This window comes from Dromaius novaehollandiae, chromosome 1, assembly GCF_036370855.1.
Source record: "Dromaius novaehollandiae isolate bDroNov1 chromosome 1, bDroNov1.hap1, whole genome shotgun sequence".
Taxonomy (NCBI): Eukaryota; Metazoa; Chordata; class Aves; order Casuariiformes; family Dromaiidae; genus Dromaius; species Dromaius novaehollandiae.
Window position 1 is genome coordinate 51773159 of NC_088098.1, and position 17443 is coordinate 51790601.

The following is a 17443-nucleotide window of genomic DNA, read 5'->3' on the forward strand; positions in this document are numbered from 1 at the left end:
ACACCGGCCCACGCGGCCCCAGTCGGAGCGGGGAGCTCCGCCGGGGCGAGTGAAAGCCGCCTCCGGCCACGACAATGAGCTGCTTGTGGTGCGCCCGAAATGGCCAAGTGCCTCGCATTGCAGCCATTCCTCCCCCCCTGTGCTGGCACATTCCCGGCCTGGTGGCTCGCGGGCCCCGGGGGGCCGCCCCACAGCCCGCACCGGCGTCCCCTGTGCCCCCCGTCTGGCTCCCATGCTGCTGGTGGGAAAAATGCCGCTGGGATGTTTTCAGACCCGCCGGACGTCACAGCAGAGCCACCTGCTCTTGAGAAAACGACTGCGATTAAAAACAAAAAGCACTGAATTTTTGAAATATTTTCCCTTTCTCCTCTTTTTGTTTTTAAATTACAGATTTCAGTTCAACAGATTATGCACCCATTGAAGAAGGCAGTGTTTGCTTTTCAGGTCTTTGTCCAGGTTTATGCCTTTTGTGCTATTCTGATTTTCTTTTGCTTCTCTATTATTACGGTTGCTTTTTAATTCCACTAGCATTTGGCCATTTTCAGGGTTAAAAGGGCATCCGTTACAAGCAGCCAGTGTGTTACTCTGTACCTTCATCAAAATAAAAGAGATTTTGAAGAGCAGTGCGATAACCAAACAGGAAAGGAAAAGAATGCATGTGTTTTGGTGGGAGGGATGAGCCAAAACATTGCTCATTGGCAGGACAAAAAGAGAGAGATGGAGCGGAAAGTGAAAATAGCAACCATTGCAATATCTATGCTTTTGCTTTTTTCCGAAAAACTGGAAACGTTCAAAATGCCAAAAGCTTCTTGTGAGAAGTTTCAGCATCTCCAAAGCTGAGGAGTCTCTCATGCAGATCCGTGCCCTGGTGGAGAGGAGTCACCTCTCCCCTGGGGAGACCGTCCTCAGGTCCTTGGGGGCATTAATGCTGTAAAGGAGATGGCAGCCAGCTGACTCAGTATCTCTCCGTCCTGTGGCGGGCAGAGAAGGGCACCACACTGGCCTGGGACCAGCCATGAACTGCTCATCCACAGAGCGGCATCATGGCAATGACCGCGCTCAGGGGCACACCGGGGGAAGCAGGGGCACTGGGAACTTCACCTTTCAAAATTTTCTTTCAAGAAAAAATACAATCAAGGTATATGAAGTCCCATCTCTGCTTACATGCATGTGGACCAGTGACAGCAGAGACGCAGGGAGAGATGGAGAGGAAGGCAAGGGCACCACAGCACAGTGATGCTCATGTGCCGTCCGGTGGCCCTGCTGAAGGCAGGGACCATGCCGACAATGCGGAGGGGATCTCAGCCTTGTTGCTGGCCATTTTCGTGGCAGACAGCACCACACAAGAGTGGTGCATTGCATTGGCCCACTGGCAGCACATGGCAATCAGGGGGAGAAAAATATCTATTATTTCAGTTATGCATCTGATCTCTTACACAGCTGATTTACGCAGCAATAGGAGAGGTTGGGTTGATAGTTTCTGCAGCTGTGGGGACCTGTAAGCATTTTGGCTGCATCATCTTGCTGGTTAGAACCACCTGCCTGAGGTGGAGGGGGTAACCACCACCCCATAAATCACACGGTGGCTCCATCGAGAAGCTCCCTTGCAGGGCTGGCATATTCTTCCCAGCACTGCCTGCTCCTCCAGGCCCCAGCTTGGCCATTGGAGGGTAGCCGGGTATTTGGACTTGCTTGGCCCCTTGTGCAGGAGGCCACGTCCCTGTCAGCCCTCTGGCCGCGACAATCTTCCAGGGGTCTAAAGGCTGTGCTGAGAGCCTGATGGGAAGTGTTGTGGGTAAAGAAGTGCTGTGTAATTTCTATGTTTCTTTCAAGAAAAAGAGAAAGGAAAGGTGAAAAAGACCAATCCAATGCTGTTCAGTGTTTCCAGCACTAAGTATCTTCTCTAATGCTTCATCCAGTTTAATTCAGTGTCTGAGACTATTTCACTCTCCCTAGAGAGAGTCTTTATAGCTGCACAGATATCACAGTGAAGAAACAGTCTCAGTTTTCAGTCAGTGTTTTCCTTTTGCTTAATTACTCCCAGATAACCCCTCAGTATACCCAGAAGAGAAACCACTCAGATAAAGAACTGTCCTACTTTAAAGAGAATCTAACTACAAACTAGTCCTTGCTGGCTGTCTTAAGCCGGAGGGAGGCGGCTCCCAGGAGGAACAAAATGAAAACAGAGCAGTGGAAAATGTGGTTTGTTACACACTTTTATTTCATATTTCATAGTAGAGGGCTTTGACACTATTGACAATAAAGTACTTAGTAGCCATGAAAAATACCTGGCTTGATACCATCAGGGCTAAAGGGAGTGAAACATAAGCCAGAGAAGCTAAATAAATAGTTTGCAAAATATCCAGCAGGCCTTGAAACTTGGGCCTATGCCTTCATTAGCTCTTGGGATGAGGATGGGGTATCAGGCAGATGAATGAAGAGGTACTGGGGATGTCAAAGGCAACAGATATTCACTAGACCACGTCTCAGTCCTCCCCCCACCCTGGCAGAGTTGTTTCCTATGGCATCGTCTCCAGCGGTTCACCCCGCTAAATGCTCAGTGCCAAAAGCGCTGGTGCTCTCCTTGTTTCCCTTTTGAGATACTCAAACCCCAGGATTCACCATAGAAAACTGAACAAAAAGGCAAAGGCAAGTGGGACGGGACTGAACTTGTCTTCCTCTTTTTGGTCAGGTTTCTATACTGACTCCGGTGTGCAGAGGAGATGAAAACAGGCAAGATTGTACACAGTGAGTGATGCAGAGCAGTAATGAGGCATCAAGGGGCCAGTGTGAGCCGGCAGACCCATGGGAAGCCCCGTGGCAGCCCAGCCTGCCAGCTCACTGAGAGCGGGGCTGGCCAGGCACCTGAGCTTGTATGCAGGGCACTCCCATACACGGCACAGACCTGCAGCAGCAGGCATGGTGCGCCTTTCATTTTTACTAGTTTGGTGGTTTTTCGACTTCTCTTTTGACTCAGCAGGTGAAAGCAGGTTTGGAGGAGGTGAAATGGCAGAGCAACTTGTGCTGGTGGAGACCACGGTGACCAGCTCCACACATCCTGACTGCAACATACCTTTTGACTCTGGCCTTTTTCATCCTGCCCATCCATGTCTATCCAGGCTTGGAGAAGCCATGCTGCTGGGGCAGAGGAGGGTTCATTTGTAGGGTTGAGAGAGTCCTTTCTGAAGATCTAGTCTAACCATTTTGTAAGCAACTAGCTGAACCAGCAACCAGACCTTTTTTTCAGGTGAGATTGACTGGGAGGTGCCCAGCCATGGGAACCAGCTCCTAACAAGAGATCAAACTGGAAACACCAGAAAGACCCCCATGCATGAGAGGGATTTCCTTACTATAAGTCTGTTCAGCAGGCAGCCTTGTCGCACAGGGACAATTTAGCCTGTCCTCAACCTCACAGAGCCCCTGATCTCTAGTACAAAGATTTTTTATTGCTATCCCATTATTCCAGCTGGGGTCCATTTGCATTGCAGTCCTAGTTACCAGCAATGATGGGAAGCAGGTTTCCAAGCTGACACTTGGAGACTATAGCTATATTGTGCTGGAGGACAGGAGATATGATCGATGCAGCTGAGGACGGTATGTGATACCATGCAGTATGCAGCCCTGTGGTTTTTCCCTTTCACAGGCCTGATTCGCCAAGGCACAAAAATGCCTGGGATGTACCTGTTTCAGGTTGCACCTGCGCTCGCTAGAGCGAGTGTAACTTTCAGCACAGGAGTCATCCCACTCATTTCATTTCCCTGCTGGATGAGACTCCCCAGTTCAGGACACTTGCATCAAGATCTCCGCTTTTGGCTGAATGGAGGGACTCTTAACTTGCCTTCTGGCTGAAACAGAGCTAAAAAGCTCCCACCAGTTTTGCTGTGAAAGATAATGGTGATACTGTTGCAATCTGAGTGGATGAAAAGGCCCAGAAAGACCTAGGCTATTTACAAGGTGCCCTGACCCATTCCCTCCTGAGCCAAAGCCCTTAGAATTAAAAATTAATTGTATCCTCAGAGAATTACCAACAGCACATCACTCAGTTAAATCAGCCCAGTGCACTCTCCTCCTCCACTCAAGAATCGAGGAGAAAACCTCTGCTGACAGTTTCAAAGGAGAGTTATTGCATGCTGCCAAACTCTCATCTTGGAGGCTGAGCAACATGACCCCATCTGGGAGGTGTGATGGAAGGAAGAAGCCTATTTCCACAGCTGGATCGAGGGACTCCTGCTGCCCAAAGGAGCTGTCGGGGTCTATGGCACAGAGCTGGCACCCTCGGAGCAGCCTGGGGATCTGGATATGATATCAGCATGTGCAGGTGGCAGCGTGGGATGCTTGGACACATGCACACCAGGGTCGTGGTGGCCGGCTGACATCCTCCAGGATGTGTGCGAGTGGGGCCCATAGAACCCTGCCGGTAGCTGACATCTATCACCTACACAGCTTGCATATCCAAAGAGTGTCTTCTGGGTGAGAGGAGAAGCGATCACTATGACCAGGGTGCTGTGGATGGCACAGGAGAGCAGCACCATGTACGTTCACGCTGGCTGGACTAGCAATGGCTCATTACAGTGTCCCACAGAGGTGAAGGCAGGAGCACAATATACAACAGTGACACATCACCATGATATGCATCAACAAGAGCCAGGCCTGGCTCTTGACAAAACCTCCTGTCACAGGTTCAGAGCTCCCCTAGGGCTTAATTTACACCCTGGGCATCGCACTCCACTGGCAGGGAGGGAAAAGGTGCAAATGCCCCAGGTACCCACAGCTTCACATCTTCTTTCAGTGCTTTGGTAGCAGATCAGCCCCAGGGGTGTGCAGAAAGTGCAAATACTGTATATAAACATTGGATTTTGTGCGAGACCCACATTATACAGCTTGAGTCCAGAAAACACAGGCAGTGTGACTGGTCCACTTCACTAAATGGCTCAGTGTCCCTTCTCAGAGACATGCAGGGAAAGGGGGTTGAGGGATGTTTCACAGCTTTCAGTGAGGATGACAGTGAAGGGAGAGTGGCACCCAGTGCTCCAGGGATTCACACAATATGACTCTGGGGTGCAGGGGACCAAACAAGTGCAAATCAATTCACAGAAAAGTATCCTGTCTCCTTCAGTTGCAGAGAGGAGCAGAAGATCAGGTGCTCCATGGTGGACCAGAAGAGGTTTACAAGATAAATCTGGCAGCATCCCTTCACGAAGTGGTGCAGAATATTCTCTGCTTGGCACAGGGTTTGGACGAACCTCTTTAGTAAAGATCTTAATGTGAACATTGTGCTTACAAAAATGCTAGACTGAGAGCTCCAAACTCTGAAGCTCTCAATCTCCAAAACAGACACAAAAAAGCAGTGCACCTTTAACAGGGAGAAAGGCATCCAGTCTGCAGGGCTCAGTCAGTCCTTGGCCCCTCTGCACAGAGCTTCAGCAAGCTTACCAGCGCATTGCCAAGGGTGATTGCTGTGAAGAGCTCAGCTGAAGCAATGAATGGGGCTGAAAGCCACCAAATTCATTTCACCAAAAACACCTCTCTGACTTAAGCAGCCTGGGTTAGATTTAACCCAGCAACTAGGAGTAAAAGGCTCTGTATCCTCTTGGAAGCCTGGTACCCCTGCAGAGACCTTTCTTTGTGAAGGTCATGTCAAGACACAAGGCAGCTCAAACTCACCAGTGAATAGCAAGACATCTTTTTGTTTTAGTGACTCATCAGTCCCAGCCATGGGAGGTGCAGAAGTCCTTTGCTGGATAAAGGGTTATGGGCAGATAGAAAGCCCTGAGTCTGCAGTGCCACATAAACATTGCCTAAGGAGTGAAGGGAAAGAAAGGTGAACGTTAAGAGACCCATATCAGCAAAGAATGACGTGACGATCTGCCCCACTTGCACATGGGAGACCTGTCATCCTGACGAAGGCCTGTGGATGTCCACCCACCCAGGAGAGGCTCTTCTGGACTCAGCACACAGAGCACACCCCTTGTGGGCAGCATATTAGACCTCAGGCACCCCAAAGGCAAGGTTGTCCCGAATCATCAACGTCTTCCGCAGGTCCCGTTCCATGATCGGCCTCTGTGTTCGCCACTTATGGGCTTCCTGCAGTCCTGGCTCAAAGTAGTAAATGCATGCTCCAAAGCCCACCAGGATGAGAATGGAGATCATCAGATACACAGGCACGAACCAATCCAAGAAGTGGGGCATGGCTGCCAGAGAAAAGGGGAGAAAGCTCGTGTAGCGGGAGCACTCAAAGAAATAGCTCCACCAGGCTTCACCATGCCGAGTCCATCCCCTAAGCAGTGCCAGCCTCACTGCACCCTGACTCCCAGTCCTGCTGCATCCCAGTTGGTGCCCAGTTACCCCCTAATGCACCTCAGCCTTCTGGAGAGGGCAATTCCTTTTGGCTCTTTGCTGTGGGACCTCCTCAGTGAGCAGCAGTCCTGATCCTCCACAGCAGAGGAGTGTGAACCCGCTAGAGTCGCCAGCTAGCAGTGCGAACACCCACTCCCACAGCCCTGCTGCCGGCAGCAAAAGGTAGGGAGCAGATGCCTGCCTAAGCCAAGCTCCTGCAGCTAGTAAATACAGCTGCTTCGCATCTCCTGCTTTGGGGAAACGCAGCTGCTGCTGCCGCTGTCACTTTCTCTAGCATTTCATGACCCCTTTGAATCCATGGTCTGAGACAGCCTAGCTCAGTGCTGAGCTCTACCTTGCTGTATCCTTATTTAGAGTCAGTTTTTACCCTGGTTTGGGGATCTTGCAGCTAATTCTTGGTTCACCACTGATTTTTGCCTTGCCTGTCCCGGTCTCTCATCATTTTCCTGAGGGCTCCCAAGTCTCCCCACACTTTTTTGCAGTGGTATTCAGTAGGTGACAGTTGGGTTTATTAGCAGAACTTATCACTGCCCACAATGTTTTTATGACTTCTGCTTTTTGATCCTTTTGACCCAGGTCTCCGGTTTGCGATTGTTTGCCAGCTGCAGTGTGTTTGAACTGAGCTCAGGTTTAAACCCCACATCACCTGCTAGGTGCAGAAGTGACTTACCTGGAGTGGCCGGTCTGCCTTGCCAAAAATCTCTTGTGACCCGCGTTCCTATTCCAGAACAGCACTGCCCTGGGAAACACAAAACAACACGTCCACTGTTGACCCAGCCCACTGCGCTATCGCCACCGCCGCTAAAACCAAACGAGAAGGAAGGATCAGATGTCTCCCTCTCCAGCCCCCAGGGCTGAAGCTTCCTGGGGGGGGCAGACAGGGAGCGAAGCCGGCAGCCTGCCAGCACCCTGCCCTGCTCCCTGCCCCATCTTCACCCCACACTGACTCAGGCTCAGGCACACACCCCGACTCTGTGCTGTTAGTAATGACCTCACATTTGTGCCCACCCTTGTCCCCTTCCCTGGAAAGGAGGGATCATTTCTATCCCTTTCAAAGCAAACTGGCGCCTAGTAAAGAGGTGCCAATGCCCTAGCGAAAATCTGTGTTGCAGCCCGCCGCAGTGCCCAAGTTTTCTGCCTCCCAGCTGCCTGCTCTTGCTGAAACACCCACCAGCAGGTGGATCAGGCAAGGGCAGAAAAGGGGCTCCAAAAGCACCCCCAAGCAGGTGCAGCCCATGCCCTCCCTGCGGACTGTGGGACTGCCCTTGCCCAAGCCCCTTCTGGATCTGGCACGGCGACTGTGTGGCTTGTCGCAGGCTTAGGAGAATAAAACCAGGAACCCTCAGGCTTGGCAAAGCTGGATGGGCAGTGAAGGGATCAGCACAGAGGCACAAAATGCAATACTTAAAGTACATTTTTGAAAATACTTGCCCCGGGGTGCTGGTGATGAAATGCCCCTTGACTTCAGTGCAGGCAGAGCTGAGCCCTCATTGAAATCCTGCCTTTCAAAACGCCTTAAAGCTGTCACACGTGATGGTCCTCCGAATCACCACGCTGCTAGTAACCACTTGTTCCTGCCCTCCCATGCATGGGCCTGTTACGGCAGGACTGGGGAGAGCTCTGCACCGGCTGCACAGTCGCTGCTGCCCATCCCTGCCCCAGGCTAATGCTTGGGACTCCTTCCCCATTCCTGCTGCTGCGGTTTCTCTCAGCGATCACATCGCACATGCTCTGGAAGCGAACGCCTCCTGACACAAGCTGTGCCTGGTGATGCCGGGATGTGGCATCTTCCCCTCCCATTTATTTTGTCCTGTGGCCCCAATTTAGGAAGATAAACTCCTGCAGGCATCCCTGCTGGCAGAGTGCAGGAATGAACACATCATTACCTGGCAAGTTGTTTTTCACTCTGATTTCTGTGACGCAGCAAGTGCTAGTTAGTTTGGAACCACATTAACTGATTTCGCACAGAGCGTGCTGGGCTTTTTTATTTATTTATTTTTATACCAGAGCAATCAATTGATTCAAATCTGCCCAGAAGCATTTATCTGCTGAATGCATCCTGCAGCGAGAGTCCCTGTCCTCGCCTGCTAGCATAAAGACTATCAGCAGGAAGCACAAGAATGAGCAAGACATTCATTTCTACCCTATAAATAAGATTTTCTGTCACATGGTTAGATCTGAAACTAGCAGGAATTCTTGCTAAGATAAGTAAGAAACTGCCAGAAGTAGAGAGAAAAAAAAAGATTCCCCTCCACTGAGTGGCATAGATGTTGAATATTTATCTGTTCTCCTTGCATGATGGGGGAGAAACTAGTGCATTTTGGTTCCTCATACCATGTTCTTTTCTGCTTTTAGCACTCATCATGTTGCCTGCCTCCAGCACTGCTGTTACTACCACCAAGTCCTGGAGGATTTTTGCTGTATTTCTCTTGCTGATTGGTGCCTCGCTTTTGCCCAGACCCCACTTGTCCTGACCGCGCACAACGAAGCAGATGCCCAATCCAGACTGCTCAGCATCAGCCACCATTCAGCCAGGCGTGAAGAGACAGTCTTGCAGTGTTCCTACCCCTTCGTTTCTGCAGTAAATAACTTAGGAGGAAAAAAAAACAGCCCAAGCCCTAGGACATTGTAGACGCGTTGTGGCGAGCAGGGAGCTGGACAGGGGATTTCCCTCATCATCAGGGGCTGCAAAGGTGGGGAGGGCATCAGGCCTGATCCCTCCCCTGAGAGTATCCCGGTCTGAGGCCCAGCTGTGGCCAGAGACCCCTGAATCCTGCCCTCTCTCTTCTCTCTGCAAAAGTAGCTCCTGTTTCTTCAAATGCTGCTGCTGCTTAACAAAGCCCAACACACACCCCTGCATTCTCCTCCACCAGCACTGGTGGAGCCCGGCTAGAGGCAGCCGAGCCTCTACAAACCCTCTACCCGGAGGTGCCCGAGCAGATGATATAAATCCCTGCGCAGTTTAATGCAGGAAGTGCCAGGGCTTGGGAGCCTGGGAAGGTAACTCTGACTCAGACCCCCCGGGCGACGGGTTGCAAGCCAACAACCTAATTTCCTTCCCCCATCATTCGCTTTCAAAATCCAAAAGTGCAGCTGCCATCCAAAAAGCACCACAATAAAAAGCAGCCCGACAGAGTGCCCAATTTATCCTTTCTTGGTGACCAGCAGAGCTAGTATTTCCCAGCTCCTCGCCAGCAAGCTGGTCCTCAGCCTGCTTGCTTTGCCACCCTCACCTTGCCTGGCATCCCCCATTGCCCGCCCGTCCCGGCACCCTGATGAAGGACCTCGCTGTGGCCAAGCCGAGCAGTGGGGTTGGTGGGTCTAAGCCCCCCTGGCTCTGCAGAGCCAGCACCGTGAAGCGCTTGCTCTTGTCAGGCAGGTGAGCAGATTTTGACTGCAAATGCTGAAAAGAGGGAGTTGAATTTGGGAAGGTGTCAGCTTTCCAGAGTGGCTCTGCAGATATGCAAGGTGCCTTAACCCTTGCTGGCATGGTCGGTCTTAGTGCCCCTTTTGGCAGGGGGACATCCGTGCCCTCCCAAAGATTAAAAAGAAAGTCCCCAGTATTCCAGCTGAGACACACCTCTTAGAGGTAAGGTGAGTGATCCCTTTTAAACACACGCTCCACGTGTCCCTCCAGCTACTCCCCTTCGAATGCCACCCCAGGACCTTTCTGCTGATTGCTGCTGCCCCCCGAGGTGCTGGGGGTGCGCGTGTGACGTACACCCCCGGGGGCACACTGCTGGTGACTGGGCAGAATCGGCTCTGGGGGAGGCCAGGAGCGGGGAACAGGAGTTTGCAAGTGACATGCACACGCAGCGGGCACCCGGGCACGGGGTGAGCGAGGCAGAAGTCGTGCCCACGGAGTGCCAGGACGCAGGTGACTTTGGCCACAAAAACCACTAGGTGCACGGTCAGGAGCACAAATAAGGTTCAGCTCAATTTTCCCAGTACTAGACCCTAACCATGCACCAACAACAGGCTTATCCCAACCACGGAAGATCACGCCGAGACTGGGCACCCCCGGGGGAACTTGCAGCTTGGGGCAAGGCACTGTCGATGGCTGGGACAGGCACCGGACACAACCCCGTTGGTGCAACCCCCCGAGCACCCGCTGCCTGCCCCACAAAGTGCCACCTACCTCCTTCCGCGGGAGTGGGGCATCAGGATGAGGCTGCTCTTGTTGGCATGTGCTGGGGCCCGGCCGGGATGAGTCAGGCTTGCTTCCCAGCGAGCGGTTTTCCCTCCGGTGCCAGGGAGAAGGGAGCCGGCTCTGGGAGAGCCAGGGCGACAGCGAAAAGCGACAGGAGCGGGGCGGGAGGGAGGGCTGGAGGTGGTGGCGGCTGGCGGGAGCGCGCAGGGATGGTGCGCGGCCGGGCGCGCTGCCTCATTCCCCCATTGCCTCCCCGCCGGCCTCGGCGCCCCTCCGGCCTCCCCGGGGCCCCGTCACCCCCGAAGGAGGGACCATCTCGGACCAATTGCATGCCCGCGCAAGGGGGGCATTTTTGCAGCAGTCGTTATGGCAACCGGCCTCCCGCGCTCGCCCGCTCACGGTACCCAGGGAGAGTCGCAGGAGCCCGGCTGAGCGATGCTCTCCTTCCTCCAGCACCGCCGGCACCATGGCGGGGGTCGGGGGGCTCAGCCCCAGCTGAGCCGCCAAGCTGGAAAGGATTTTAGAATAGCAGAAAAGACTTTTTTCTTTCAAAGAGGAAAAGCAGGAGTGATTTAAGAGGCTAAGGAGCTGAGCATGGAAAGAGGAGGCGATGGGCACTGCTCCCCATGGGAGGGTGGGAGTGCTTGAGAGCCCACCGAGAGGGCAAGGATAGGGCACGGGGATGCAGAAGGAGGATGCACAAATGTGTCAGCTTGGGCCGATGGAGCTTTATGGGATTTTAAGGCTCTAGTGATTTCCAGGTGTGCCTGCCTCATGGCCAACCTGGCCCACAGGGTGCTGCTGGAGGCTGGAGGTTTGCTGTGGGAGTGGAGACAGAGGCATGGAAAGGGAATGATGGAAGGGGCAGGTTAGCACTCCTTTTCAAAAAATAGGCAAAAAGAAAACAGTCAACATTTTGACCAGAAGATCTCAAACCAGAAAACAGAAAAAATGTTATTTTTGAAGTAATAGTTTTGCTTTCAGTGAAATACTTTCTTTACAGAATCAAAGCGTGGCTCCATAATTGCCACTGATGACAGAAATAGTTGCACTGAAATATTTTCTGCTTCAGCTTTTCAGTAGCACAGAAATGGAAACAACCCAACTGCTTCTTCTTCTTCTTCTTCTTCTTCTTCTTCTTCTTCTTCTTCTTCTTCTTCTTCTTCTTCTTCTTCCTTTTTTTTTTTTTTTTTTTTTTTTTTTTTGTACACAGGGAAAATTTTCACCATGACTCAAAAGTCATTTAACACAAAAACATTTTAACAAAATCAATTAACTGACCAGCTCCAGCCCAGAGAGCTCGCTGCTCTCCTGCCAGCACCCCAGCCCTCCCTGTTTGTTCACTGACACCTATAGCCCTACAAGGCACACTGCAGGGGCTGCTTGGAAAGGGTTGCAGGGCCAATAAAATCTGCAAAACTGTCCTAGCCTGGACCCAAGTTTGCACCAGCTACACACCTATGTCTTGGAAGCCAAGAAGAGCAAGGTTTGATTTTTCTGGAAAATTGCATTTCAGCCACAAAAGGGTTAACTCACTCCCTAAGCAAACCTGTGGACTGCAATAGAGTCAATGTGCTCCTATTGCCTTCAGCTGCTGAAGAAAGTGAAAGGTAATACCCCAAAGCAGTTTGTTGTCTAGCCTGTGCCAGTGTTTAATTCACTGGCATAGAGACAGGGCTGAGCTGAGAGCTATGGGAGTTGACTGGAGTGCTACATGATTTCTTTCTCATACTCCTTTTGTCTTCCCCGGCCCCCTTCTGCTTAATGCAACTTAGTAATATCTTAAAAACATTAAGAAATATGTTTGTGATAGCCCAGTATCCAAGACATCTGCACAGTGGATCAGATCCTCTAGGATTAGTTAACTGCTTCTTGGTTTGCTCCAGAAAAAGTGGGCAGTCCGGGAGATTGCAGTGTATCTCCAGAGAGAAGAGCCTGCAATTGTGCTAAATTTTAACTTCACAGAAGTCAGCCTTGATACCCACCTTGACCATCAGCATGGTTATTGCTTCGCTAATTCCATTCCAGAGAGTGGAAAACACAAGCCTCATAGTTTTGGCCATACTAGGAGAGAAACATATGGTCTGGACAAACCAAAAACCAAGCAGATAAAAAAGAAATATGTTGAAAGGATATCATGTTTCAGGAGTAAATCCTAAGGCAGACAACAATGCAGTACATTTGAGAAAGGGGAAAGAAAATCACTTTCCAGGTATCTAACAAATGTGTCAAAAATGACAGGAGCAAACATCATTTTGGGGCCATTCCAGAGAGCCGTGGAGGGCAGCAGCTCCACGCCGTGCTGTGACAGCAGGGTCTGAGAGACGGCTGCTGGTGAGCATCGCACGCTGCTGCCCGGCAGGGAGAGGCAGACCATGGTTTGGCTGTGACGAGGCTGGACAACCCATCTGGTCCTCCAGAAGACTGGTGGGTGCTGGAGCTGCAGGCTGCCTCGGTCCACCTGGGATATCACGCCGAAATGCATAAGATCCCGCAGCCACCTGTCCTCTGCTCTGTTCGTAGGTCACTGCTACTGCAGGGCAGACACCAGGACGAGGATGAGCCCAACACACTATAATTTCTCCATTGGTTTAAGCAGATTTGAGTTTGGGCTTAATGCTTGCATGATGCTCCTGCAGTCAAAACCCCAGAACCAGCAATATTTTTTGTCTCATTGGGTTAGCTTTTCCCTGACTTGCTTCCCTGCTACATAAGCATTAGTGCTGTCACCCTGGAGCTGGCAGGAGGACACAGTGGTGCACTGGCAGTGGTTGTGGCCCACGACACCACAGCAGCTGTTCACTGCATGCGTCAGGGCTCTCAGGTGCTGTCAAGTCATTTGGTTTCCGATAGGAGCTGCAGCGGTGACGCAGCACCAGACATCGACATGCTACGCATAGTTCAACAGCACAGAAATGCTTCAGCTGAAGTTCAGCTTTCACTAAGAATAAGGCTGCCACATGCCACTCAGCATTTTCCAGACATAAATATGTGCCAAATTTTGTTCCACTCAGTGCCTAAACAAATAGCCCAGCAGTGCTGGGGGGCTTCCAGCCCACCACAGATGCACTCTGAGGAAGCCCCTGCATTGTTGTGCATACACGGACCACCTGGAGGAGATTCACCCCAGGAGACCTGCCCAAGGCCAAAGCCTTGGTCTTCCTCCGTATCTCCCTGCAGCCACAAATTTACCCGCACTGTGAAGGTGAATGCAGGATGCCTGGAGACAGGGCAGGCATCCAGAGCTCCTGTACGTGCCCAGCACAGGCTGGTGTGACAGGGTCACCCAGCCAGAAGAGAAACCCTTAAAACATTATCAGCTCTGGATGAAGAAGGAGGAGATAGCTGGGAAACCTCAGGCACATTTCTTGCATTTAAGGTGCCAAAAAATGACAGGATGAATGCCACAAAAAATATACTGGGGCAGCAGTTCTTCTAAGTTCACGTTAATCCCAAGCCTCATTGAGTCCGCTTTTCCAGTTTTCCCCACATGTAAACCCTGTGTTTCAAATATTGAACCAGAATGAGGCGATGGTAAACTGTGCACTAGATGGTGGTGTCTCAGTCAGCAGCAGCACTTTTTTACCATAACACCTTCTACTTCTTTGACAGCAACTTCCTTTCCCAGTTCAGTGACATTAACACCAGTAGGAGCTGGGGGAAAGCGATGCAGAGCCAAGGGCCCACAGTCACACTGCAGACGTGTGTTCACAGGCAAAAGCGGGGATGGAGCAGGAGCAAGGTGAAAGTAGGCAATGCTGTGCCAAGCACATGGGATTAGTCAGAGACCTCATGCGAATGTAAATAGCTGAAGCATGTAGAGCCAGGCCCCAGGTACGGACAGAGCAGCCAGGATCGGTCAAGGACAGAGGGAGTGCATCAGCGGACGGGCACTATGTGCCCTTGCTCTCCCTCTATTCAGACCAACTCTACACACCTGGACACTGCCTTGCCTACTTCCACCTTGCCCAAGCTCGGCAGCAAACATGCACAAGTATTTGGCTGGGTTAGACGAAACAGTAATTCCTGGCCACAGCAGATCCAGGGCGACATGCAGCCCCATGCTTCAGTTTCTTCCCCGTTCTTTAGCATCCTTTAAGCTTATATCAGCATCTTCTCAGCCGTCCAGAATGTGCCCTACAGCATGTGGGTACACCTGCACATCATGGTCTTGCTCTCAATTTTCTTTGCAGCTCAGGGATTTTTTTAAGGTAACTTTGCAATTGAAACAGACCCCTTTCGCTCACAGCACATGTCCCACTGATTGTGCTCTCTGTCACTCCCAGCACCTGTATGATTTTCACAATATGACAATACCTCCAAGAACTCCCCAAAATTAGGTAGGGGAGAAGAGAGTCATTACCAAACTAGCCTTGCCCCAAGGCCAGCAGTAGAGGACACTCCAGAAAGAGTCACAGAAATGCTTCCCTGGTCTGCTGTTGGAGACAAGGGAGTCACAGCAGGACACAGAAGGCCCTTTGGACGCATGTCAGGACATCAATCAGATATTCCGCTGGTGAAGCAGAGTAACCTGCCTTCTGGGTGCTTTTACAGTTTCAGATAACAAAACCCATTTGAGAAGCTTTGTTGAGTTGTTCAAACAGCTAAAGTTAGCTAAATTAAAGAGCATAATGGAAAAATGATTTCCTTTGGGTCAAAAGTTTGCTATGGAGGGCCTTTACCAAAGGATAATGAAGTTGCCAGCAACAAAAGTGGAAATGTCATTAGTTTCCCTAATAATTTGCACTTGCAAAAATATCACTTTTGACTATTAGTGAGGGAATAAGTGCAATCAAGTAAGTGCGACTCCATACTCCACACGCTACCCATGCAGAGTAACGTTGCTGACAGGTCTACCCTGAGTCAGCTGCTTGTGGTCAAGTGAGATCTCACAAAGCAAGTGCTGAGCGGGGCTGTGAAGAAGCCACACAAATGCTTCTTTCGCAGAGGGGTTTGGGGAGAGAGGGTGTTGTGATAACAGAGACCACTGCCTTGCTGGGAAGTGTCAGCCCTTCTCCCAATACTGTCTCCAGAGCTTGTTTCCATACCTCCTCTGGCTGGAGGGAGAACCAAGAAAGAAAACAGAGAGAAAATGCCCTGAGATTCATTCATCAACACACTGGATGAAGCATATAGCAAATTGGGCAAGGATATGTGAGGGCAACATGTGCTGTGTAATTTCTCTTGCACTGACTAGTGCTGCCCTGTCTCCAGGTGTGACTGCACCATTCCTCAGGAGCCCTGGTGATGACCAGGCCCAAGTCTCACTCATGCTGACTGCATTAATTGGCAGCCTCAGAGCATCTTCACACAGGCTGTGCTACACTTATATCCATTTTTGGAGTGGTTCGTGCTACCAGAGTGATGTACAGTGGCCCACAGAGTAAAATCAGGAACTACCTTTTTAATATCATGTACTACTGTAGCCTCTCTTGTCTGCACTTAGGTAAAATGCATTTAAACACCTGCTTCAGCTTTAATGTACCACTCAGAAGCAGAGAAGGACTTGTTATTCCCACTTTACAAACTGAAACAACATGACACAATCATGCAGTGATTTGTGAAATATAGCCGGGTCTCCAACACTAACCATGTCTCATCTCTCTCCCCTCCTCTCCTTGCCAAATTATAAATCTAGGACCTCAGGCATGTTGCCAGCTGAGTCTCCACCTCCTAATGACATCATCTTTACCTCAAAAAGCAGTTTTTAAATGCTACTCTTTGGCTTTATATATGCTTTATGCCCCCCCCTTTCTTAGCCCACGGATAAACAGCCACAGAAGGTGCAAGGTGATGGTGCATGTCCTCCTCTCTCCTTCTCCATGGACCGGAGCTCAGTTTGCAGGGTTTTTATCCCCCTTTCATGTCCACCTGCCTGTTTTTGAAAGGGGAATGAAAGCAAACTGCATCTACATGGCACAGTTCATCGTGGCAGCTGTCGTGCAACTGTTTTGCCTCTCAGGAGGAAACCAACTGTGCCAAAGACCTGGACTTTCAGGCAAGGACTGTTGAACCATCATGATCCCCTCCAAGTCACCCTGAGACAGGCCACACACCCACAGGTGCTCCCTTACTAAGGGGCTAAGGCAGAGGGGACCTCCACCATGCAAGGATGAAGTAAACGTGAGGCACACGGAGGAATGAGCAGCAAGAATTTTTGCTGCCTGTGGGAAGGCAGAGTTCAGCCCTTGCTGAGGGATGTCTGTCAAGGGGTGGCCAAGGCTGGACAAAAATGGGGATTGATGGATGAGAGCAGAGACAGCGTTGCTCCTTCCTCAGCCCTCCCAGGGGCTGGGGTTTCTTTGCAGACGGAATCAACGGTGCTGTCAGTACATCTGCTTGGACTTCTCAGCTGAAAGCTAAGTAAAATGTCTGTGGTGAACGCGGAAATAACTGTGGGATCGGTGTGAGTTCATCTGCTGCACTTGACTCACTGAACCACAAGCAGACGCCCGTGTCGCCGATGGAGGGAGCCAGAGCTGCCTGACGGAGGAGACAATAAGCGTGCCCCTGCTCAGACAGTGATCTCATCTGGCTGCAGCAATTGCAGTCCTTCTGTGGGGCCAGAGAACTGGAAAGAGGGAGAAGGACGGGGGAAGAGAGAGGAGAATCATCTCATTAGGCCAGCGCTGCAGCTTTTAGCATATTTCCATACCATCTGCAGCTCAAAAAGAGTGTTGTCCCAATTGCTCTCTGCATCCCCCCACCCAGGGAGCTGGCTCCCGTTATTTAACACTTTCTCTCTGCCTTCCATCTTTAGGACACGTCTGCCCTGATTTCATCCTCCCTTCCCCCAGCTGAACGTGACAACAACCAGAAATATCCTGTGATCTCTTCTGCTTCACCTGTAATTTGTCTAATGCTGGCAATGAGCTGAACCGTCTGCCTTTGTCAAGATCAAAAAAGACATCTCAGCCATATGATGTCAGCTTACAT

The 17443-nt window shown here is 51.0% G+C and overlaps 1 long non-coding RNA gene across 1 annotated transcript; it reads right to left on the minus strand.

The window, feature by feature from the left end:
• Window positions 1–2330: 2330 nt before the first annotated feature.
• Window positions 2331–10716, minus strand: LOC112983451 (uncharacterized). The gene is made up of 3 exons (XR_010389219.1): window positions 10496–10716; window positions 7028–7096; window positions 2331–5798 (listed from the first exon to the last, which is right to left on the minus strand). It is a non-coding gene; the product is annotated as an uncharacterized LOC112983451 (long non-coding RNA).
• Between the last annotated feature and the right edge of the window lie 6727 nt (window positions 10717–17443).